Here is a 26,161-nt window from a genome sequence, read left to right as displayed (position 1 = left end):
GTGTTTTTCCTCATGTTGTATTAATGAAATTAGATCAACTTGACCCAGCAGATGAGTGTCCCAGCAAAACAGAATCCTCTTTGAGGGATGTTATACCAGGTTGAAAATTATTTCAATATCTTGCAAACAAATCATGACACGTGATAAAAAATATAACAAGTACTCAATGACAAGAAAATTATCAAATAGTCAGGAAAACTTTAAATGTTGGAGGTTTTAAACACAAATTATTCATTTTAAACATAAAACATTCATTTTATTCAAAGAAATAAGGCCAGGGAATTCGGCAGTACAAAAGAATAATAGTAAGGAAGAAGCTTGGATAGATTCTGGTTAATCAGAAAGAACCTCCAGCATAATGCAAAGAGAAATAAATGACGGGAGACATTAGGATGAAAGACAAGAAACAAAGGATACTATAGATAATGGTGTGTGTGTGTTATTACATTCCTTAAGTGATACTCCAGGGAAAGTAAAAATAGTGCATATGGAAACTATTTGAAGAAATAATGCATAAAGATTCTCTAAATCATAAAATTAGCAAGATTCAAAAAGCATAGAAACCCTCAAACAAAAAGAAATTAAATTACACCATAGTAAACTGTCACAAATAATAGAAAAAGAAAGTATTTAAATAACCATAAAGGACAAAATAACACAAACTAAAAAGATAGACTGCCTTGAAAACAGTAAATATTAGAAATACGCCTTATTTTTAAACACTCATAATAGAAATAAAGGGATAAGAAATAATAAATATCTCCTAAGTGCTAAAGGGAAAAAAAAAACCTCTCAACTCAATAAACTGGTGAACATGAGACTAATTTAAACATATATCATAGCAGCAATAATGGCAATAAAAGTTCAAGAATAAACATTTCAAATACAACTTGAGTACATTATTGACATACACATTTTAAATATGAATGAAAAACAGGAAGGGACAATAAGGTCCTCAAAAGTTTAGAAAAGGCTAAACGAAACCTTAGTTGCTTCCCATTCCTTATGCAGATAGTAAAATACCAACTGACTTACGATCTTAAGAACCAAGGACACAGCTAGTAATCCAGCAGAAGAACATAAGGGAGTCAATAATTAAAGTTGACTGTCCACCGATGGGATCTGTAATCAACATGGAAATAAATCTCTGGGTACTTCTGTGGGAAATTATGTAGATGTAGGCCAACCCCTTAAAGCAGGGCAGTGCCATTCCATGGTCTGGGGTCTTGTACTGAACAAAATGGAGTAAGCAAGGCTAGGTACAAGCTTTCAACTCTCTACTCCCCAGCTAGGACCACAATGTGACCAGCTGTCCCAAGCTCTGGTTGCTATGACTTCCCAGAACTGTGAGACAAAATAAACTCCTTTTTTTAAATTTATCTATTTTTAAGTTATTTTATCACAGCCAAAATAAAAGTAACTAATACAGTGAGTAAAGACAACTGAAATAATAAGTTATTGGTAAGGTTCCAACAGAAGGAAGATTGGGCAGGGCGGTCAAGGGACACACAGAACAGGAAGGACAAATGAGAACCCCAAGTTAGACACAGAGCAATTCCTGTTGTACAATTCTAATTACCTGAAATAATCAAAGAAGGTGTGTCTTAACCATATGCATGAGGCTCCATATTTAGGCAGCAACATTAAAGACAGAAGAAATGCCCACAGGGAAGCAGAGACACTACTGATTTGGAAGGGACCCGAGCAGCTTTGCACAATCTTGAGAATATTCTACTGCTTGGCTAACCTTAGGAGCTTTTATTTTGTGTTGATTTGTTTAGCTATGCCCCGTTTCATATGTGGTTTTATTTTATTCTATTCCACAAAAACCAATAAAAGAATAAGGCAGACGTAATTGTCTGACTATGGAATAATCTTCAGAAACATAGTTAAATATGATCTAACACAGAATAGCAGGCAAAATATGCTATTCTTTGTGTTTTTAAAGCTCACATACTCCTATCCTATCATGATTATATCATACAGTCATTTTTTTAAGGATACATAATACATTTAATCTGACTCACTGACTTGGAGCAGAGACTAGAACTGTGGTGTATATGGCTAAAAAATTAATTTGCATCTTTATGCTTTTATTGTGAAGATACTTTTGAAATCGTATTTTAACAATACAAACAACTTTTACTCATTTATAAATTAACTATGAAAACAAAATAATATTATCAATAGATGAAATCATTGTTTTCAAACAACCTCATTTCAATTGCTATTTTTAGCATTTTCTAACAAGATTTTTTAGCCAGATAAGAAACGTTAATTTCCTTTCATCGTAGCTTCTTTCTAGACTGATGGCTGAAGGGTTTGCATCTCTATTACAATGGAGGGATATTAATAACAGGAAGCAGATTTAGGTGAATCAAATGGCTGAAATCAAGGGTCAACTGTAGATAGGGAAACTAAACATTAAGCTCTTAGTAATGCAGACAGTAGATTTCATCAGAATCCAGTAATATAATTGAACTGCGCTCCGAGAGCAGGAAGAGCAAAACATGTGTGGTCTTCAGGAATTTAGCAGTCCCGGAATGATAGCATCCACAAGGTGTGAAGAAGGAGCTCATGGAAGGCTTCTGGGATAGCAACACAGATTAGACACTTGCCTTTAATTGTTTCCTCATCTCCTTAATTCAATAAACACTTGGCAAAGATATTTATTTAAAAGACACAGAGCAGTTAAGCAAAAGAGGCAAAGAAAAAAATAGCGGACAAAATTTGGGGATTCATAACATAAGAACTTAGTAGGCCTAAGAAAATTAATATTTATACAGTACTAGAAAACTGTGAGAGTCAACCAGTTTGTATGAGGGTGTCCAGAAGACTTAGGAACTGCTTTTGGAACTGGTTAGGGGGAAGGGATGTGAGGGGACAATTAAGACAAAACAGCCCTCTCTGAAGACAGTTTCTTATAGTCATCCAATACAGGGAATCGGGGCCCATCGCAGTTAATAAGTGCTGTGAGATTGCACCTTTTAGCAATGTCAGAAGCTATGCCCATAAAGTCTCACTAACATGACTGCCTACACATGAGCTGAACAAGGACAACAGCAATGGACAGTGGAAGAGGGGAAGCCCAAGAAGCCTTAACCCTATACAAAGACCTACAGGCAACCAAGGAATGCTGGGGGAAAGCACACCAACTGGCTATCCAACACCAAATGATCAGCCCTGAAAACACACATGCAAGGGTAAAGTTATGCAAATTGAGCAGTTTGTGTTTATGCATTTGGAAGTGTCTACATGCATGTGTGTGTGTATTTGTGTGAATGTGTGTATAAAAACAATTAATAAAAAAGAGACCATAAATTTGAAAAAAAAAGCAATGAAGAGTATAAGAATATATAGAAGAGTTTGAAGGGAGGAAAGAGAAAAGGGAAAATGTGTGATTAGAGAAATGTACAAAAATACAATAAGATAATTTTAAAATGCTCAAAAAAAAAAAGAAAAAAGAAAGGAAGAAAAAGTAGGTGTGATGTCCTACCTGGTGATATCATCTACAGATGAAAATAAGAAGCAAAGGCCTCATCATCACAGACCTTCCCAAGAAGAGCAGGAGAATGCCCAAACTGCCCAGAAATTTGCCTGCAGGATCTCTGTGGCGAAGGGAATTGGGGCTGGTGTGAATGGGAGTGGCTGAATCTGTTTTATATTAGGAGAGAAACTGTGGGGAGTTTATCTGTGTGCTCTGACCCCTCTGCTGTGCCAAGGGAAAAAGGGAAAAGCTTCCTCATCAGCTGACTGAAAGAGAGTAGATGAACAGATCGCAGCAGCCAAAGATTTTTTTTTTTAATGGAATCAAGACAAAACATAGTGGCGCACCCCTTTAATCCCAGGTCTGTGGAGGGAGAGGCCTGTGACTCTCTGAGTGTGAAAACACTTTGGTCTGCATAGGGAGCTCCAGAGTTCCAGGCCAATCAGTGAGGCCCTGTCTAAAAGTCTAAAAGGCTCAAGTTCTATTGCAACACACAAGAGGAATAATTATGCATTGCTCTCCAGGCTCTTTCGTCCATCCCTCTTTGCTGAGCAATTGTGCCTGCTCTGGGAGATACCTAGAAGCTTGTTCCCTACAGAAATTAAAAACATGAATATCCAAGTTGATAAGCCAGACTCAGTTTAGAGCTGGACTGCGAAGAGGATTGAATAGTTAATGAATGAATCCACTGCTGTATAGAGGCCCTTGCACTGCCCTGCCAAAGAGCCTCTGTAACAAACCTAGATGATCAACATGGTCCTAAGTACAGGCTCTTGCAGCAAGCATTCTATGGGCTTCTTAGGTTCCCATTCTTAATATTTAGGAGACATTCAGTGACTTCCAGGCACCAAGAGGAAAGCTGTCATAAGAAGAAAGAAAATAAAACACAACAGCATCTTCCACAAAAGGCATCCTGATTAAATAAATATGTAGGTAAGAAATCAACAAATACAGTAAACTGCCTGCAATAAAACTGTCTTCTTATTCCCAGAGAGATAAGAAAATGCTGCATCCATAGAAGAGAAGTGAAATGCCACAAAAATTAACAGACCATGTGTTTTGAGATAGGAAACAAGCAGAGGTGAAGTCACTAGAAACAAAAGAGAAAATGGAAGAGGGCTGCTTGACAGTAGAGGAGAAAGATACAGAGGCACAAAACAGGAGAAAAAGAAAACTCTGAGGCCAGCTTTAAGGAAAGCTGGGGAAAGGGGAGAAAGGGAAGGAAGAACAGAAAGCAAAGAAAAATTACTATACAAAATTTCCAGAACATACCAGATAAGTGTCTATTACTGCAACACAAAGACAGAAAACCCTTACTGAACAGACACAGTAGATTGAAAAACTTAAGAGTCTCCGTTCTGATAGTTCAGAACATAAGGGGGGGGGGGAACTCTACAGACTCCCAAGAAGAAAAAGATCACTGATCATAACAATTTTCAGCTTCACAACGGCGTGACTTTGGAGCGAAAAGAAAATTCTCTGCAGTGGGGAATTCTAACGGAAGATGACCTCCAACCTAGAATTACGTCCAGCTCAAAGCTTATGGGGGCAGAATGACATTTTCAGACTCACACAGCCTCCGAGAAATAACCCATCTGCCCCTTGTTAGGAAGCTGTGGAAGAAAGCGCTCCACCAAATGTCCACGAAAATGAATGTAAAAACAAGAGAGGCGTGGCCTGGGAAGGCGGGTTCCTACAGTTCAGGACTGAATGAACACCAGGATGGATCGCCGACATCCTCAAGTAGGAGCTGGAAGCCAGCCCAGAACCGAGCGGGGTGAGTCTAGACAGACGCACTGCCTGGGAATGGGACCATTTTTCAAAGACCTGAGAGATAGCTCTGGACAGCCCACATAAGAAGCTGGCTATCTTGAAAACGGGTTAAAAATCCCCTGCTCTCTTCTCCAGGAAGCCCTCTGTATAGATTTACAGATGTATCTTCTTTGGGCAAAATGCTCCGCTCTGACTTCTGAGAGAGGGAACACCGCTGGACCGCTGGGAGCTCAGAAACAAGAAACGCAGGACAGTCCTCCAGAGCTGTGCTTAGTACTTCCTTTGTAGTCGTTTTTGTTTGTTTGTTTGTTTGTTTTGTTTTGTTTCTTTTTTTTTTCCTTCAAATTCAACATTGACAGTTGGGCTCAAATTCTCTAGAACTCCACTCAGGACCTCTCTTCAATACTCTGGCTTTTTATAAACTCCCCGGACCCAGACATCTAACCCGAGACACGACTAACTTCATCTTGCCCTAGAATCCCTCACCTATAAGTGTCAACCACATTCTCTTCACAGAACTGAATTTTAAAATTCATTTTTTAAAATACATTGTTTTTTGAATTTATATATAGAGACCCGCCTTATCATGAAAATGCCAAGAAACCATGAAGAAACTCAAGGAAATATCCTAAATTCTAGACTAGCATCTAGAGGAGCCTATCAATGTCCAGGGAGAAGATGGGATTCAGACAGAATCAGCTGTCAGACTGGCTATCAGCCTGTTGGAAGGACAGGCCTAAGAAGAAATAATGACAGGGACAAACTCAGGAAGATTCTGAACTCTAGATCATAATCTTTGTGGAGGACTCTGAAGTTGTCTACTGCTTTTGGGATTGTATACTTACATTTTACATATAACTCCATCTGTAAATAATACAGGGGGTAGAATAAAACCCACTCATGCAGCTGTGCAAACTGGAACTCCCTGTATGACTTGTCAACAATCAAATTCTTCTTGTAGAAAAGATTGGTAAGAAGTAAAGTGTGTAAACTATGAAGACTTTGATAAATCAGAAATTGGCAGTTAGAAAACTGGAACAAAAATATGTTGTCTTTCAGCTGTGATGCTCATGTAACTGACCAGTTTACAATTAGATATGAAGTTCACTGACATAGATAAGGTTCACAATATACTATACAATAGAATGCTTAAGCCCCGGCCATGTGACGAGTGTGTGTACTGCTTTTCATCTGCTCCCTGAGGATGAGTGAGAGATAACTGTTCAGAACACACTTTCCAAGACGGTACTGTAGAAGTTGCTAATACAAGTGCTTTAATGATGATTAATTCTATCAGTGTTGAAGGGCCTGCTAACAACCATAAGAGATGCTCAAAATATGTTTTCACCTGTGAGTGAACAAACACATCTGTTCCTGTGTGGAAATAGAATAGAAGCTCGTGACTCTGGGAGTACTTAGATTAGCATATTTCAATATTTTCCTCTAGGGATCTTCTCCTCTGAGAACACCTCGTACCTTTGAGATCAGCAAGCTGGTAGACACAGACTTTCTATGACTAGATTTTGTAATTTTTAATAGCCACTTACTGGATGTGTGTGTTACTTGGCTTCTTCTAATAAAAGGATGGTCAGTGCAGCCCATATATTAGGGAAATACTTACCAGGCGAGAGTGTGGCGCTAGAGGAGGAAGGCTGAACCTGTGACAAGAGACAGGGAAGACAGGTCTCACGAATCAGTGGAAGTCCAAAGAAGTTTCGATGAGACCTGTGATGTAATGTAATCTCACTCCAGATTCCTAGGCATTTTTATGACATTTTTATGTCTGGTCAAAGACCAGCAATAGTTCAGGCTATAAAACATATTTGTAACAGCCTTCTACTCATACATGCTGATAGGCACCCTACTGAGTCCCTCTGTGAGTCCTTAGCTAACAGACCTCCAGCTGCCAGATCTCTCTCCTAGGGAAGTGTGTTTACATGAAAGAGAATATGGGTGGGCACACTCCTGCTCTGCAAACCCTGAGCCTGCCTAGAGGTTTGCGCTATGAAACCACCCTCAATCTCAAAAACATGTAAGACCCATGTGGGTCCTGAGTCCTCTCCTCAGAGCTCCTCCCCAATGCCTAGCTCTAGTATTGGAGTCTAAACTCTCCTCAGACCCCCCTGTAATGCTGCTGTCTGTTCATCTTCCTGTCCATGGCTTTAATAACTCTTCTAATAAATTACTTAGACCCCACAAGGCATCTCAGAGCCCTCTTGAATGTCTGCCCTCATAGGAGGTTTTTAAGTGGAACATTGTTTAGAAGTAGCCACCAATGAGTTACTATGGAGGGATCATATCCTATAGCTAAAGGTACATGTTAATACTCCTAACCATGCTCAGTGACTGTTCGCTGCAGTCATGGGAAAGAGATCCAATGAGGCCGTGGATCCAGAGGGTTAAAAGCTGGCCCTGCCAGGCACTGATACCACTCTAGCAGAGGGTTTGAGAATTATCAAGGCTGCCATGAGACAAGCTGTGGCATGAGGTAGGCTGAGACACTCCACTTAGAAGAGAAATTGTGAGTCTTCTTACAATCTCTAAAGATACAACTCTCTCTCTCTCTCTCTCTCTCTCTCTCTCTCTCTCCTCTCCCCTTCCCCCCTCACACACACACATACATACACACATGAAAGAGGATTTGATTTTTCTGGTTAACTATAAAATATAATCTGGAGTTGGAGAGATGACCCAATGGTCAAGAGTACTTGCTGCTCTTGCAGAGGACCTGAGTTTAGTTCCAGGTACTCACCTCTAACTCCAGCTCCAGGGCATCTGAAGGTGCATAAGGTGCATACAGGTGCTGGAGGCCTTTCTGCAGATGGGTAAAGGACCTGGGATGGATGTGTGGAGTTCGTGCTAATAAAGGTTTGTGATCACCGGTTGTCATCCAAGCACGTAGTCCCTAGTAGCTTGAACCATTTTATACAGTTTCAATGGTTTGCGTGAACAGAACAATTTTTACTTTCTACATTTCTACATCTTACATTTCTTTTTTTTTTTAAAAAAAATGGTTACAATAATTATTAGCTTGTGTCCTGTCTCTTTTCCCTCCCACCTCCCAATCTTCCCACGTGTAACCATTACCCTTTTGACCTACATTTCTAACGTCAGAAGCGTAAGCAGTCTTGCAAGCTTCAAAGGGAATTTTCTGACTAGGCACACCCACAGGCAGAACAGTGTGTCCACTTGGCAGTACAAGTGGTTACAGCATCATGCAGGGTGGGAAAAAGTTTTGTCTCTTGTGGTTAATATTTTATCTATAGCTTTTGGTTGAGTCTGGGGTCTCATGGTTGACACTGTCTATTCCTTGTCCCTGTGTCTAACTCCCTTAATGTCTTGGGTATTGGCACAGCTATTAGAAATAAAGGAACAGTGGGTTTCTGTGAGTCTGCTTCACTCTCTGTTCCTACTGATTCTGGATACCAACTAGTAAATAGCATTTCTTAAAAGCTCTTATGGTTCATATCATTCTTCCCAGAACAGTTATGCAAATGTGTAATTTTAAACTTCATGACTGTGGCTCACTCAGGCCAGCAGTAGGGCTAGCATGGTGAAAGCAAGGAGGACATGTAACACCCACGCTCCCAGAGTCATGCCCAGAATCATGCAGTGAATCATCCAAATGGGTCAGAGAATCATGAAACGAACCACCCAAGTGGGTCAGGGACTCCAGGAGTTTTGCCACAGGGAAAGACGCTCATGTTATTCTCAGCCCTGTTTCTTGAAGAAGTCATAAGGCTCCCACCACACAGGCACACACACACATGCCAATGCATGGGCACATACATATACATACAATTAAAAATTAAAAAATCAGTTCAGACATCCTCTCCTCTGTTGCTTAGGGTCTCAGCTGGGTTCATTCCTGTGGGTTCTTGGGCATTTTTCTAGAGCCAGGTTTCTTGCTAACTCCATAACGGCTCCCTCAATCAAAATATCTCTTTCCTTGCTCTCATACCTGTCCTTCCTCCATCTCTACCATCCCATTCCCTCAAGTGTTCCTCCTCCCACCTTTCCCCCTCCTTCTACCCTCCACCCCCGTGCTCCCAAATTTTTGTCTGATTCCAATTTCCAGGTGGGTCTATATTTGTTTTTCTTTGGGTTCACCTTATTTTACCCTGTAGTCAGACTGATAATTATCTCAAATATCACCATAGAACCTTCTTCCAACAACAGATGGGGAACAGAGGCAATGACCCACATTGGAGCACTGGACTGAACTCCCAAGGTCCAGTTGAAGAGTGGAGGGAGTGAGAGTATGAGCAAGGAATTCAAGACCGTGAAGGGGTTCTTCCACTGAGACAGTTTGCTTGAGCTAATGGGAGCTCACCAACTCCAACTGGACTGGGAGCGAATGAGCATGGGAACAACCAAGTCCCCCTAAAGGGAGTTGACAGCTGGGGCAGACTGTGAGGGATAATAACACTGGGATGTGTCTCTACTTGCATATACCTGTTTCATGGGATCTTATTCTCTTTGGATGTAAACCTTGCTCAACCTACAAGTAGTAGGAATGGCATTGGACTTTCCACAGGGTGGGGTGCATGGCACTCCCTTAGGGTTGGAGGTGTGGGGGGAGGGTCCGTGGAGGGAGAGGGAGGGGACTAGGAGGAAGGGAGGGAGTGGGAGTTTGGATTGGTATTTTTTTAAGTAATAAAAAATGGGGAAATTTTTAAAAATCATGATAATGTGCTGGTTATAAAATGGCCACATTTGGTTGACTCTATTCTCGGTAAAATAGTTTCAAGGAGCATAACATGGCACCCACTTTTTAAAAATCAAATATTGCTGGAGTTGAGTGAAAATAAAAACAAAAACTGCTTTACTGGATGACAAAATCATTTTTTGAGGCTTACTTCCCAAGGCACTGTGAGTAAAAAATAAGAAGGAATCTGGGATTAAGAACCCCAGAAGAGGGAAAGTACCGAGAAAAGGCCTAGTGTCTTAATTTGGGTTACTGTCACTATGCTGGAACACTATAACCAAAGCAACTTGGGGGAAAAAGGGTGTATTTGGCTTATACTTTCATACCACTGTTCTTTACTGAAGGAAATCAGGATAGGAACTCAAACAGGGCAATAACCAGGAGGCAGAAGCTAATGCAGAGGTCATGGAGTTGTGTTGCTTACTGCCTTACTCCTTGTGGCTTGCTCAATCTGCGCTTTTTTTTTTCTTTTTCTTTTTCCCTTTTTCAAGACAAGGTTTCTCTGTTGCTTTGGAGTCAGTCCTAGAACTAGCACTTGTAGACCAGGCTGGCCTCGAACTCACAGATATCCACCTGACTCTGCGTCCCTAGTGGTGGGATTAAAAGCGTACGCCACCACCACCACCAGGCTTCAACCTGTTTTCGTATAGAATGCAGAATCACCATCCTAGGGATCGCGCCACCCACAATGTGCTGCGCCTTTTCCCATCAATCACTAAATAATAAAATGCTCTACCACCAGATCTTATGGAGGTGTTTTTGTTGTTGTTGTTGTTGTTGTTGTTGAGGCTCCCTCCTCTCTGATGACTCTAGCTTGTATCAAGCCGAAATAAAACTAGCCAGTACACGTATGGTACCACAGACAGTCAGTCAGAAGCCAGATAACTTTAAAGCCTTTACGCATGGCACTTTGTGTCTGCGACCAAGAACTGTTTTCTCAAGAGAAGATAAGGAAATATCTACAAGATGGAAAAGGTGAACCAAGAGGACCAGTGCTGACGAGGATGAAAAGGAGTCTAAATTCCAGGGGCATTGGGACAGACGACAGTTTAGGCTGACCTGAGGCCACTGGAGGAGTAAGGATCAGCACAGTTTACTTATTTCTTAAAACGCATGCATTTACACATGCAGCGTATGTGTGGGTGGGCAATAGGTGGCAGCATGAATAAAATGTTGCTATTGTTCTGCGTATAATAGGATTATGGCGTGATTTTGTCTGCTTCCTCATTTTTCTTGCCTCCTTGCTTTTTCTTGTTTGCGATTTCTGATTTTCTTCAATAAACACAAATCGGCATAATATAAAAGAAAAGATATTGTACAGAGGAGAGAAATGATATAGGTAATTGCTTGTTTCCAGGAATTCGAGTAAACATTAGCTAAGTAAAGTGTTTGTTTTCAACAAGGCTTCCAATGTAATTGGCCAATTACGAAGGATTTTCTGGAGTGAGCCAATCCATCCTGCAACCCTTGGACCTGTTTTATGATTAATTTATCTTGGTGAGCATGTTTAGGAGGCTTTAGACAAAGTGGAAGGTTCAGCTAGGATCTTTTCCACGGTCATGATAAGGCCATCTAGATCCTCCCTCCAATGCCCTTTGACCAGGCTCATTTCTTCTTTATCATAAGGGTGAAGGAAAAATGTTGTCTGATAAAGGCTGCATTCAAGATTGGTTATGATACAACGTTATGATTGTTACTATGAGTGTACATGTACATATGTGTAAGTGGTCACACACATGCTGCAGCATGCTCACGGAGGGGAGAGAAGAACTTTCTCTCCTTCTATCATGGGTTCCTGGAATATAGGAATCAAACTCAGGTCATTGCTCTTGAACAGCAATCAATGTTAACCGAACCATCTCTCCAGTCCAAAGTTTCTGATTTCTTCTAGAAGCAATTTTCCGGCATCTTAAGGTATTTCTCTTACAGAATTGTATAGGCAAACATCTTAATGTGCACGAAATAACGAAGTGCCTATCCAATGGCTGGGATATCAAGATATCCCCTCCCCACTGAATTCACTCTTTCTCTTGTCAACCTAATTTCTAAAGTATATAGATGCAGCATAATTCAGCAATAGCTGGCATGCAGACCCCTACTTAAAGGCAACCAAGAACAGGCCTATTCATTAAACTAATATCTCACTAAATGAATGAAACAGACAATCTGTTTGCAGTCTGCATCAGATTCTTGTGGAATTGATGGATTTGATCCTTACATTAGACCGCTGGAAGTGTATGCTCTACAATGGACGACTGTTTTCCTATAGAGAAGGGTCCCACCCCCATCCAGGCACATAGAATGGGAACAGGAAACAGGACTGGATTCAAGTTCTACTCATCCCACAAGCTCAGTGGACTGAGCATGGTTTTCATCCCAAAGCAATTGTTCAGGGAAACTGTGGCTTGTGTGTTTTGAAAAGCCTGCCTTAGTCAAAGGAGAAAACTTTGCCACTAGACAGGGCTTCAGCCGTCAGTTTGCACTAACTTCATGTCTCTGCAGTGAGATTTGTTGAAGGCTTAGTAGACCAAAGTCTCCTAGCTTTTAGATTTCCTAGACGTAGTAAACTTTAAAAAAAAGTTGTGAGAATTGACATAATGTTTTTAAATTTTCATTGAAAACAATATAAGATTTAAACTATATAAATTACTAAGCACAGTAAGTCCAAAAGAAATCATGTTTTTTTCCTTTCAGGAAGTAAAAAGTATGTATACACTCACATGCTAACTTTGATCAAACGGAATCGGTCCTGGGGCATGGGTGACCTGACTGAGCTGTCAGTGCTGGTCTCCGCAGGCCCCTCTCTGGCTCTCTCTGCAGGTACACTGGCTCAGTGTAGTGTCTCCCGTCCACCCAGCTGCTTCTCCTGCTTTCCTTAACCTGGCTGATGTCTGCCCTTTCTCAGGTGTCTGACTAGAGAGTCAGGGAAGCATTCAGAACTATTTCCATAAATCATATGAAAACAAAGTACAGCTGGTCAAGTGTCAGCAGGTGCAACACTTACCATGTCTGCTACTGTGAACTTCATGAGAAGGACATTTTCACCCGCATTGTTCTGCCTCCAAGGCAGTACAGGGCTATTTAGTATGTAAGTATCTGTAGAATAACGTTAACCAACATTTCAAGCACAGTCTTTGCTGTGGGTTTCAAAGCAAAAGAAAGTGGTCTCTTCTTTTGAATAGTAAAGATCACACAAATTATTTCTGCCCTGGTCCTCTTCCCATACCCTTAGGTACATCACAAATACTATGTTGGCTTCCTTTCTTTGTTTACTCTTTCATCTCTTTTGTCCTTCTTATTGTTTTATCCTTTATTTGAAGCAGTTCAGAGTTGCTCCAAATCCTTTCCCCCAAAAGATGTGCTGTGTAAATAAATAAATACGAGCCTAATAATGTAATAGCTCACCTGTTCCGGAAATAAAATGCTGACATTTCAAATGCACCTTGTTGTAAAGGTTAGATGATTAAACGTATTCCTTTTCTGCTGCCTCAGATTATTCAAATAAACATCAACCCCTTGCAAACCACACAAGCAGATCGGGCTTCTGAGAGCAGGTAGCTCTGAGGAACACATAGATATTTGAAATCAGGAGAAAGGAAAACACAGGTACAGCATTCCCGTTTGAAAACAAACAACTTTAAGAAAGCCACCAAATCTATTTATGCATATTACCTGCCCTTTCAAAATACCAAGAAATCCAGCTGCCAACCACGTTGTTTTTCACAAATGTTGGCAAAGCACGTGGTTGTTGCATCCTGGACTCATGCAGATCTGCTGCTAGCCTTCTCAAAGCTTCAGGCTGGCTCTTTCAAGCTTTCTAATAACACTTAAAACTAGACCAAATCTCAATTAAGCTTCAAATTCCACATTATTTTCTAACAAAGAATACTTAACCCAAAACACACAGAGACTGATAATCTCTATTTGCCTTAATTCCTCCTCTAAGACATATCGCCTATAGTATCTGATATCGCTTTGTTATCTAGAGGAAAGCTGAAAGAGGAAATTTCCCACCATACGATAAATCATCTGAATTTTGTCTAATAGCTCACCTGTCCAAACATGCCAGAATCCCACAAGCAGATACGAATCCTCTCAGCATCCTAGCCAGCACCACCCTCTCCCTCTCACATGTATGTTGAACCAAATGCAGCAGGAGCTAAGAGACCTGCCCAGAACCACACAGAAAGGGAGCCACAGTCCAGGATGGGCACCCTCCTCTGCACTTACAGAAGAGAGGACCAACTGAAGGATCCAGTGGCAAAGGAGAGGTTAATAGCTCCAAGAGAAATTAATACGAGTGCTTTGGCACGTGCTTAAGCATTCTGTGTAGCAGAGGATCTTCTCTGTTATCATCTTTGAGTATTTTCCAGTTGCCAATGCCCTTGTCTCCAAAGGCACAGAGCACACCCAATCAGTATGCACAGTGCTTTCATGAAACAGCCAGTATTCGGTGCTGAGCTGGAGGCTCTTCTGAGGGCAGGGAACACACCCCTGGCCCACACTTGATGAGCTACCTTGAATTTAATCTGATTCCACAGGGCAAGAGCTTCTGAGAAAAAGGCTTAATGCGAGCACAAAAGCACCGTTTTTAACCCATCTGCAAAAATAAAGGCACTTACGCTTCTGAAGAGCCAAGAAGAAGCTTTGGCACCGAGCCTGGCATCTCGCTTGGTAGGCACAACAGCTCTTGTATTCAGATGAGTTGAGAAAAATAATTCCAATTTGAACATCATTCTTATTAGATAGCGAGGGTACCTTGTCAGCCTTATTAGATAGTGGACAGCGAGGGTACCTTATCAGACTTATTGGATAGCGAGAATACCTTGTCAGCCTTATTGGATAGCAAGGGTACCTTATAAGTCTTATCAGATAGTGATGGTACCTGAGCATTGCTGCCAGGTCAGGAGCAGGGGTTGTAGAATCGGAGCTGGCTGTGACTTTCAGCTTCAAAACTTGCTAGAAGGCTGACAATACCATAATCTGTGATCTCTTACATGTGCAGTAATATGCATATTTACAGGGGTGACAGTTACCAGTACTGTTTTAAGCCTTATGATTCTTACACTGTCCACCTGCTGCCATGTGTCCCCTACCATTATGGACTCAGTCTCTGGAACTATAAACCATAATACATTCTATAAGTTCCTTTTGGGCATGGTGTTCTATCACTGCAACAGAAAAAAAACAAAAAACAAAACACCCTAAGGTATAAGGTACAGCAAGATCCGAAACAGGAGAAGCCAGCCTTGCTCTTTGACAACCTGCTCAACTGCTCCACGAGGAATGAATCGACTCATGCTGGACTTAGCCAGCTCCATAAAAGCGACATAACCCAATCACCTTCCATTGCCGAACACCTCGGAAGGTTCCTTCAACTTTCAAGGCCCCCGCACTGGGGGGAAGGGTATCAAACTTCTAGTATGTGTAAAATGTCAAGGAGGGAAGCCTCAAGACATGGGATTGAAGGCCCTTTTGTTTCTCAGAGGACAACATAGGAACACGGATGTGCATTAGTCCAGGTAGCAAGCGTAGCATCATGGGAACACAGAATTCAGTTGGAGGTGATTGATGGCTACTTCTGGCTTCTTCCACTTCTTTCCTCCTTTAACTCTTTCCTCTGCATTGGATATTTTAAAGGCATAATTGCTAGTACTGGTGACATTGCCAACTTGTTAGTGTTATGGCACAAAGATAAAACCCAACCTGTGCTCACCCAGAGAAATCAATCAGAAGCAAGGCATACACTGCACCAAAGTGTGTCTAGACTTCAGCTGGGGACAATGGCACTCAGAAGAGTGAGTCTTGTTAAACAACCACCTTCTCTCCCTGTCTCAGAAATAATTGAGTTATGTAATGCAAATTAAGTGGGGGTTGAAGGAAACCCAGCATAACCACCCAAGGAGCCATGATGAGAAGGGAATCCCTACGCACTCAGCCTCAACCCACACCAATAGATAAAAACAGTGGGAAAGGCTCAGAGCTTAATGTGTATGTGCAGTGAGGCTTGACCCTGTACTAAGTCAGTTGTTTTTCCTAACCACTCTGTGTTTATTCTGTACCCTACATATGAAGGCAGACTACACTCAGGTGGTGTGAGCACATTGGACCCCACATGCACATGTACTTGACGGCCAACTCGTGTGCATGGCTTTAATCTACCTGTCCACTTCTTTCCTTGGCCACTTTGGAGCAACCAGTTCTGGGAAAGACTCCAGCCCACTGACCACAGCCTGAGGCACTCTGCCCGAGGGCAAACCTTGACCAAGAGAGGCCAGAGGCAGGGAGAGAGAAAATCACAGCAGTTCTCTCAATTCTCCCCCAAGACATTTTCTACAACCCAGAATCAGCGAGAATGCTCTGTCCAGGAAAATGCTGGGAAGGAATGGGTGAGTGCCTCCTATCCCTCCTCCTGGCAAATGGTCCTCAAATACACTGTCTCAGCAAACCTACCCTGGGTTGCACACAGTCATCGGTGGCGACTTTACCCATAGTGCTGCTCTGTTTAGCTGCTTCTGCTATTCCTGGCTTTACTCCCACTAAATTGCACGGTCCTATTTGCATCTCCACAAGACTACACATGCTAGCGTTTTTCCAGAAAAGGAGATGTATGATTCAACTCTGAGAATTCCTGGCTTCATATCATTATCTTAGCATTTGGATTTCTAGTCTTGCATCAGACTTCATTTATAGTCGCCATCCAGGCATTTGCACTACTGAAAACTCCACACTCAACTGGCCAAAGGCACAGTGCCACCTTTCTGCCATAAAATTTAGCCTCTGTGCGCCTTCTAACTTTCGGTAAGAATATTATCTTCCTTATCCCTGTGATGCAAGGCTTACAGAAACAACCTACAGGAGACAGTTGGCTTTGTCTCATAGTTTCAGGGAATTTTGTCTCCTTGGCTGTGTTTCAGAGCATCGTGGTGTTAGGAAGGTGTGACAGGTGAGCTTTCCCATAACAGGCATGACCAGAGAAAAGGGGAGGTGACATGAAGAAGTCAGGAAAAGGTTTTCTTTGGATCCTGGTGACCTACTTCCTCCTAGTAGGCTCTGCCTCCTCCCTTTCACAGCTTTCTATTCTGTCACTGTGGGATTAATCCATCAATGGACCAATCCGTTCACTGTGTCAGAGCCTTCATGAACTGACCATCCGGGACAGTCTCACAGAAGCCCCCAGAGGTACACTTCACTAATAATCCCATGGACATCCCTTATACTATGTACCAATGTTAAACAACATAGCAAGGCTCCTTTTCTCTTCAATTGTAAAACTCCAAACCTTCCACCGACTGTTCATTCCTCTGGATGTTCTGTTGCTGTTGCCTTCCCCATCGAATAACTGTTCAAACTGTTGAAAACTGATAATCCTAAATTCCATTTATGTATCTTGCCGAATTAGCAGATTTTTCTCTATCACCTCTATAAGCACACTGTAAACTCTGGTTTCCTTGTAGCAGAGGCATCACTAAGAAGGATGAACTTTCAAGAGTGAGTCATGAAGATATGAGGAAGTAATGCAGAGAAATGGTATAAGCCCAGCAGGCTAGGCTTGGCTAAAATCTAGACTTTGACTAATAATAATCCAGGAAACCCTGAAAGCTGAATTGCACCACAGTCTTGCTTTGTCCTGCAGTAAGAGAATGCTTGCACCTCTAAATATCAGTTCTTGGCTAAGGCATAGCTTCCCAGGCATCCCAGAACAAAGGACATCATAAGTCATTAGTAGCAAGAACCCAAAGAGTTCGGGTCCACCAGGCAGATTTGTGTAGGACATGGCAGGGACTACTGCTCTTGCTGGCACCTGCTTGGTGATATTGCAGCAGTAAGAGGGTCAGGCTAGGAGATAGCCACTACCATGGGTGAACTTTGTTTTCTTTATTTTATGTTTTTCATAAGAGAATGGATAAAATTATATGGTCATTATCAATAATGAGAAGCTGCTACAGGCCTAGATGGGCAACCGAGGAAGTTGGTAGAAACAGATAAAGCCTTCTTTGTGAAAGCCCGGAGGAGGGACAGAGGAAAGACAGCCTCTACTGGGACCTCAGCAAGCAAAAGCGGAGAGAAATTGTCTGGCTGTGCCTCCCATTGGCTGATGCCTCCTATTTCTATAGATGTCATAGAGAGAGGGAGCCTGAAAAAAATGTGACTCTTTGTGATTGACAGCAGCGTAAAGGAGAGCAGAAAGAACAAGTGTCAATTGGTGGCACTAATACCACTCCTCTGTTACATGTGGGTGCTTCTGCTCACACCAAGCCAATTGTGTGCTCACCCAGCAACTGGGTGACATCCATTTTTTTTCTGCCATTCTCTAGAATTAACCAGTTTGGGGACATCTATATCTCTATAGATTAAAATAGAAGTAATCACATTTATGTCACGTCCCACTTATTGCAATCAAATTCTATGTGCCATGTGTTGTTTCTCTGGCTCAGATCCTAGCTTCCAAACTGTGCAAAGACCAATCTTGAAAACTCCGCTCCTGCTGATGCCCATTCCCAGCCCCAAATTAGAACGAGCAAAGAAATTAGAAAGAGTTAGAGCTTTTGAAAGTGGCATCAAGGACGGAGGATATAGGGAAAGGACATGATGACATCAGCCAGTTGACATAGCCAACCGTCTATAGGGTCAGGCCAGGAAAGAGCAACAACCATAGGATGCCTCGTTCTTTTTGTAAGTTTGGCACAAGCTGACTTCACGGGGTACTTCCTTCACTTGGATTCCTACCATCTCCCTCACATATCTAAGTAAGTTTAATGTCTGATGTTACTTGACATTTCCACAATCCTAACCATCACTTCCAACATTTCACCAGGAACTGAATAGCATAACTGAGCATGGGTCACAGGTCCACGTTTAGCCGACACACGTACATATATCTTTAATTATTCTTTTTCCCACTAGAACAGTACTTGGATTACCCAAGAGACAGTTGAGACAAAGACCACCCCAAGGGATGTAACTAAGTGATTAGAGGCTTGCTAGAAAAGGGAGAAAAGACAAAGGCTTCCAGGTGTTGCTTTCTGTCACTTGTGAATTACACAGCTGGGGTGGGGGGAGAAACAACAATGGATTTGCTATGAGTGGAATAATTTCTCAAGTCTACAAGTACCATGCAAAGACATTAGCCCATTTCTACTTTGTAAAGCAAAGAAAAGCAATTGAATTCTGCCAGCATTCTTGACTCGGTATCGTTTTAAAATAACTTGAAAAAGTCTGTAAGTTATAACCATCTACCAAACCTCTAGTGCATTTTGGTGACAAGCAAAAGCTTATGCAGTAAATAGTATTTTTCCATAGGTGTGTTAGCACACAGTTACTGTAACTTTATTTGGGCTGGCAGTGATGGCTGAATACTCCTGCTAAATGTCGCATTTAAAAAGTTTCAGTTCTCAAGGAATTTATACTCTTGAGAAAATGACATAGAGTGAAATGTAATATCAAGTACTTACATCTTCCCTACACCCTCATTCTAAATGGCCTCTCAAGCTGTCAAATCAATCTTGAGATGCACCATAAGGGCATCCAGTTCTATATTTGCTGAGATGAGAAATCAAATCCACAATCATAACAAACAAGCAAATTCATCCTTGCTGCCAATACGCACGCAGGATGCAGTTCATTTTCAATGATTAACAACTTTTGAGAATCAGAATCCAGATCATTATACTAGAAAAATTTCCCTTGAAAATCCAAATGAATTACTCTGACTTGCCAAGAATTTTTTAAAAATCAACAATTAAGCTAGCTGATTTTTCCAGTAAGAACAATACATCATTAATGTCAACAGAGTATGATTGATGAAAATAACACAAGCCCGTTAACAGTCTTTTGATGAATTTTGCATTTTAAGGTATTTTATCCCTGAAGGCAATTTATAAACTGTGTAACTGCTTTTCTTCAGTGTAAGGTCTATTTTTCTTATAAATATCAAAACCCGGGATAAAATATTTCCTTCCAGCTTAGCTAGACTTTCTCTGGGAAAATATACTTTCTCGGGCTGAGGTAGATGCTCTTGGGTGAGAAGGCACATTTGGGGAGCTGCGAAGAAGGGAAAGTGAGACAGTGCTAAATTTTTGAGAAGTGAAACAATGCCCAAAGGGTACAGCTCTCAACCTCAGAGTCCCTAATGGCCAAGGCTAGAAATTTGAATCAGCAAAATAAGTCACAATGTTGGGTTTTCTGACACAAGTACATGGTGCAACTAGTTGTTTCTCTTACTAAATAATTCCAGAGAATACCTCTGCACCCAAATTCCTTATGACAAGTGAAGTTCAGCGCCCATCTTCTTGAATCTAGACTGGACTTGGTGCCTCCTAATGACCAGAGTACTCAAGGGAGGAGATCATCATTTCAGTGGGAAAGCTTGACAAACTACGTTGCACAAGCAAGCAGGTTAACACTATCCATGACAAGTTATGATGCAATCTTACACCATGCTACCCATGATGCTAGGTGTACCACATCTGTAGTACCACATTCACAATGGTCAGTATATCACACCTATAGGTAATACACAACAAACTCACAGCCTGATTCTAACCACAAGAAAAGTATAAATCAGAGCTACAATTTACTTAACCCCCACTCCGCCAAAATCATAGAAAACAAAGCAAAACTGGAGAGACAGATCTGCTAAGTCTGTTGAGGTATTCTGATTGGGTCTTATGGGGAAAACTGATGACATTCAAATAAAATTGATAGTATCCATATCAGTACTGTCCCATTGCTAATTTCTTAAATTTTATGAATGCAACATGAGTATTAGATGCTAAGCATTGAGGGACATGGGGAAAAGTCAATAAAACTGTATTGTGTTCTTGTACTTATACTTGGTGTCAGATTGGAAACTATTTAAGAGCTCTGAATTAAAATTTTAAAAATAAATAAAATATAAATACAGAATATGGTGACAGATGCCGAAGGCAGCAAGTGGTTCACCAGTCACTTATTCTACAGTCTGACAACGGACCTTCTTTTTATGGATGTCCAAAGTAACCAAGTTGTGTCTTCCAAGGAAGGTCGAAGAAAGATTAGTATTAGAGAGATTTATAAATGTGATTTGCCACCTTGGATGCAAATCTCATGAGCCTCTTTAGATTGCTTTGTCTTAACTATTTTATTAACTTCCCAGCAATTGTGAGATGCTTGTTCATCATTTGAACTGAATGCCAGGCCATTTTCTCTGAACGTCACTGCAGAGCTAAGCCAGCTAACCACACACCTGCAGAGCCTGGCTCTTCCTCATATTTCTGGAGTAAAATGAAACACTTTACTGCAGGGCCTGGGCCGGTTGTGGTATCCTGAACTGTCATCAAAGGGACTAGATGATGAAGTTTGGATATATAGGATGGTTTTCCTCTGTGTACTAAATCTGTTTATATATGTGTATATGGGTGTGTGCGCACACATTACTTGGTGTGAATTTGGGCATACCTGTGGCAGTCAAAGGAGAACATTGGATATCTGTCTTTGCTGCTCAGATAGGGTCTCTCTGCTATTTTTCTACTTTGTATTTCAAGCTAACCAGCCTACCAGCTCCTGGACATTCTCCTCTCTCTCTCTGGTCTCCCATTAGACTACAAGAATTATCGATACAAGAACTGTCTCTGGTTTTCTTTTACACAAGTTCTGGGTCTAAGAACAACATCACATGCTGGCACAGCAAGTACTTTTAGTCATTGACCCATCTTCCCACCAAGTGTGTGTTAAATCTTTATGGGAAGGAAACAATAGATCTGGCAGATAAATGCCATCTCTGCCTTTCATCCCTCATTCTCATGGAGAACTCCGAGACACACCCCTTTATTCTCCTTTCCAAGACACAGCTATAGAAGTGCCCATCATGCTGAGCCAATGTACCTGTCTGCCACCAAAGTTCTCAATCTCCTTTCCATTGCTCATGAAGCAGCCAAAACGGAAACCCGTTTCTCACAGAGCCACCCACCCGCCTCACCTCCATCTCCTCGCTGCATCAGGTTGTCACCTTCAACGTGAAAGATCAATATTTTAATCCTTGCCCCAGGTTCAGTTTTGAGAAAACACGGGCTTATAATTGACTAGCTTAGAATTGAAAATGAACCATCTGAATATGCGCAGAAAAACTAACAATTTGCAAAAACAATTAACTTGACCTCGTTATATAAATAAAACACATTTTAATGTGATTTTAATGTTAAGTCTTCAAAAATTTCAACAAAGTCCCATATCGGGAATGAGTAGAAATGTTATAGGTCAAGGATATGGAATCAGACACGAGTCCTCGTTGCACAGCAAACACAAGAACCCTTTGGAGTAATCAAGAACAAATGGCTAGGGCCGAGGTGTTCTGTGGCAATATAGTACTTGTCTAGCACAGGGAGGCCCTAAATTCTACCTCAAGAATCTGGTAGGGACTGGAGGAACAGGGAGACCCACGGTGCACATAAAAGTCAGGCACACATATACACAAATAAAAATTAAAAAAAAAATAAGATAAAATAAAACAAAAATCACCAACAAGTCTGTGGGCAGAGTTAAGGGAAAGCAGCGTGAATGGAGCTCCACACCCACAGGCAGAGACAGGAAGGAGCCAACTAGGCCAATTTAGGCTAAAAGAGGGATTTACCGAATTCAAAAGTCATGAAAGGTTACAGGGCGGGGCTCTAGGAACTTTCACCAATGCCCAGACTCAATAGGCTTGTGATTTGTTGACTAGTCTTGGAAGTCCTTCCTAGTACATGATAGTGAGTTAACTCAGATCCTGCAATATTTAAGCCCATATCTGAAGATAGGAACTTTGTGAGCAGGGAGAAGATAAGGTTGAGGGAAGATCATCCTGGACTGGGCCCTAAATCCCAGTGAGAGGCAGAGAAGGACACATAGATGCACAGTAAGAACGGTCACGAGAGAAGACGGAGGCTAGAACTAGAATCACACTGTCACAAGCAAAAAAGCTCATGCCACACCAGAACCAGGAAGCGGCAAGCACAGATTCCTCTCTGGAGTGTGTGGCCCCTGAACCCAAGATTTCAGACATCAGGGCTTCAGAACTGTAAAAACAGTGTTTTCATAATTCTAAGCCATCATATATGTGGGGTCCCTAGGAACCTAATCCAGTAACTGAGTTTAAAGAGAAATATTTGTTTGTTTTATTTTTTTCTCACTTTTTAAAGTCTGGGATAACTGAACACAAGAGGTATCATAAACTGTAGAGCCAACTCTACAGTTGAAGTAGCGCTTACACTACTATACCTCAACTGTGGGAAATCAGACAAAGTCCCAAAAAGTCACCTCAGACACACAAAAACCCAATGAAATGGTCTAAGCACATGAATGTGATTTTTAGTTCACACAAAAAAATTCAGCCAAGTTATCTAGCAAAAAACACACACTATTTAATATCCATCCCAGCAAATAATACAGGCTAAGAAGTAGTTAGCCCTCAGTGAGTCACGTCATGTAAGCTGACAGCAGTTACATCTAGCATTATGAGTTATAAGGTCTCAAATGTAGTGCCAAAATCAATTAAGCATGAGGCTGCCACATGTATACTATATTGAACTAATTTGACTATTCTGAGTAAAAGAAACATCACATTAAATATGTTACAGATAACCAAAGGCCATAGATGGACTAGACATTAGGAATAGCATCATTGGAAAGTAATGGGCAGAATATACACAGGACTATGCAAAAACTAAAGACAAGCTGAACAAAATAGTAAGATGAGAGAGGATTGAAGAGCCAAGGAAAGAGTCATTTCAGTGGCAGTCAGTATACAACTTGTAAAGCCCAGAAGACAACCCTTTGGAAATCATTCTTGAAATAGAGGAAGTGTTGAGCTGGCCTGCTGAATTCAAATGGATGGCATCCATGAGTTTACTCCTGAGGACACAAATGGTACAGCCTGAATTAAAAAAAGCTGCCAAATGGAGCAGATGATGCAAGGATAAATAAAGATAGTACTTAAAGTGAGAATAGAGTGGAATCCTTTTGCCTAAAATAATTTTACAGGAAGTCCACCTTCAGGTGAAAGTCAATCTAGCATACTCATTGCTAGGGCATACAGCAATGAGACATTTGAACATCAAATAAAAGATGAAGGGAGAAAGAAGGGGAATAATATTTGGTTTCCACAAAGAAGATAGTGGTATTTGCTGATTTGTTGACTATTATCCTATGCTGTTTTCATGAAGGGAGAAAGCACCAGTTAGAAAACGCAGGAACTGTTTGCGAAGTAAGTTCATTGCATCTTTTGCCTTTATTGCCCCAGGTGGACAATATCTTTAATGAGGTCTAAAAGAAAGAGAAAAGAAAAAGAAGGAAAGGAAAGGAAGGAAGGAAGGAAGGAAGGAAGGAAAGAAGGAAGGAAGAAGGAAAGAGAGGAAGGAAAAAAATCAGTTTCCGCCTTTGAAAATTCTGTGTGACAAGAAAATACAGAGGACTTTACTGTGACTTAAACTGAGGACACAGAACAGAACATTGAAAAGCATTGGAATTCAAAGGCAAGACAAAGGGACGGCAGAGAAGAGCTTCTCACTTCCCTCAAAAACAGCGAATGGCGTTTGGTTGTCAGAACCCAGGACTCCTCACCAGTAACCTGAACAAATCAAAGTCAAGTTGGCAAGGGAAGAAGTAGGGAGATACGTCAGATACTTAATGAAGTGTCTGCCTCTGACAGCCTTCTATCAGTAAAACAGCAGGAGGGAGGCTCAATTCAGAACGGGAAATAGTTACAGGTTTCTAGTTACCCTAGGGTGACATCTGCGGATCAGCTGTCAGATAAATAATTAACCGTATTCAAACAGGAAAGCAAAGAGAGTTGAGAAAACTTCCTCCTTCGATTTCAAATTACCATATAGGGTCAGATTACTAGACCATCATATCAATATTCATTTCCCAACTAGAAAAATCAGCTAAACTCTGTAAGTGTATCATCTTGTATGAGACAATAATGAGCAACCAGGCAAAAACCAAAGCTCAGCCAGTTAGGTGTCTTATTTCCTCACTTCCTTTTACAGAGTAGGCAGATAAGAACCAGAAGAAGTAAGTTTCATGCCAAGGACTTTCGTTTGAGGTTTGAAGCTTAGTTTTTGCAACACTAAAGCAGAAGTGTAACACCCAGGACCTGTGCAGTGGTCTGAGCAGACAGTTTCTGGGAAATGAAAAGATTCAGTTTCACTTTATCAGATTACAGCAACATACATCAATATATATCTACTGCTATTCTTCCTATTATCCAAGGTCCCGAACAATAAAGTGATAATAAGTATTAAATCCTAATTTTAAAATTATTTCTCTACACATTAAAAATAAAATCAATTTAGTGACTTTTTCTTGAGGTAGCAAAAATGTACAAAAAATGATTTTGTAAAAATCACCCGATGATTCTACTAAAATATCATTTCCATATTCTTCCCCATCTCCTCCAGACGTCACAGGAGTGAAGTTTGCCACTTTAGGGTAACTAACAAGCCCAGTATTGTAACTAGGTAAGTACAGACTGCACCTACTGAAATCAAACGTCATCAAACACTTTATGCAAGCATTATCCAGGCCCTCCTTCTGTGTCTTGTCAGAACATTAAGACGTCTCGTTTTTCTTAATTTCTTCTATTTAAAATACATAGCAGCATCCACCAGCCAACTTTTTATTATTTGTTTTGTGCATGTATACTATATATGTATATATATATATATGTACATATATATTTATACATATTTATACTCAATTGATTTAAAAGATTAATCACACTTTTCCCTAACATAAAAGTAATGTGTCAAGTAAAAACACTAGATATTTGATTCAATCACGTCCAACTTTAAGATATAGAAATAAACATTATAGAAAAAACCTTACCTTCGTTAGAACTCCATACCATCTAGCCAAATGCTAGGCAACCCATGGGGGTAAACACTGAATGGAGAACTGGCAAGAAGGAGTGAGGAATGGAACATGTCACTCTGAGGAAAGTAGAAAGCCAAGAGTTCTTTTCTTAGAACCCCTCCCTAACTTTGAGTCCAAAGTTCATACACCCATGCTGACTTTGCAGGGAGTAAAGGGCAAGCTATATAAACAACCAGAAGATTTCACTCTGCAACAGCATCAGAACGACAAAACTTCCTGAGGCAGGCTGCTTTTTCATCTTCATGCCCACTGCAAAACTGACTAGCTTGCTGCAGAGTAGTAAAGAAGCATGCTTGCCACTT

General features: G+C 41.0%; 1 protein-coding gene across 11 annotated transcripts in view; it reads right to left on the bottom strand.

Moving 5' to 3' along the window:
- Hhla2 (HERV-H LTR-associating 2) overlaps positions 1–25,925 on the bottom strand; it is a 78,327-nt gene extending 52,402 nt beyond the window's left edge. For 4 of the 11 annotated variants that reach the window (XM_041673443.1, XM_041673453.1, XM_041673448.1 and 1 more), the window contains exon 1: positions 25,812–25,907. The gene's annotated coding sequence lies outside the window, so the exon portion shown is untranslated. Of the gene's footprint in view, positions 1–6,881; positions 6,961–8,012; positions 8,173–12,972; positions 12,994–25,811 lie in introns of those variants that run through there. The other 7 variants (XM_041673444.1, XM_041673447.1, XM_041673451.1 and 4 more) reach the window with 5 other exon arrangements.
- Positions 25,926–26,161: the final 236 nt, after the last annotated feature.

Source organism: Microtus oregoni, unplaced genomic scaffold (assembly GCF_018167655.1).
Source record: "Microtus oregoni isolate MIOR12 unplaced genomic scaffold, Mior012 000023F_ref0000262, whole genome shotgun sequence".
In the NCBI taxonomy this organism is placed as follows: Eukaryota; Metazoa; Chordata; class Mammalia; order Rodentia; family Cricetidae; genus Microtus; species Microtus oregoni.
Note: the sequence above shows the minus strand (reverse complement) of the source record. Positions and strands in the feature narration are given on the sequence as shown.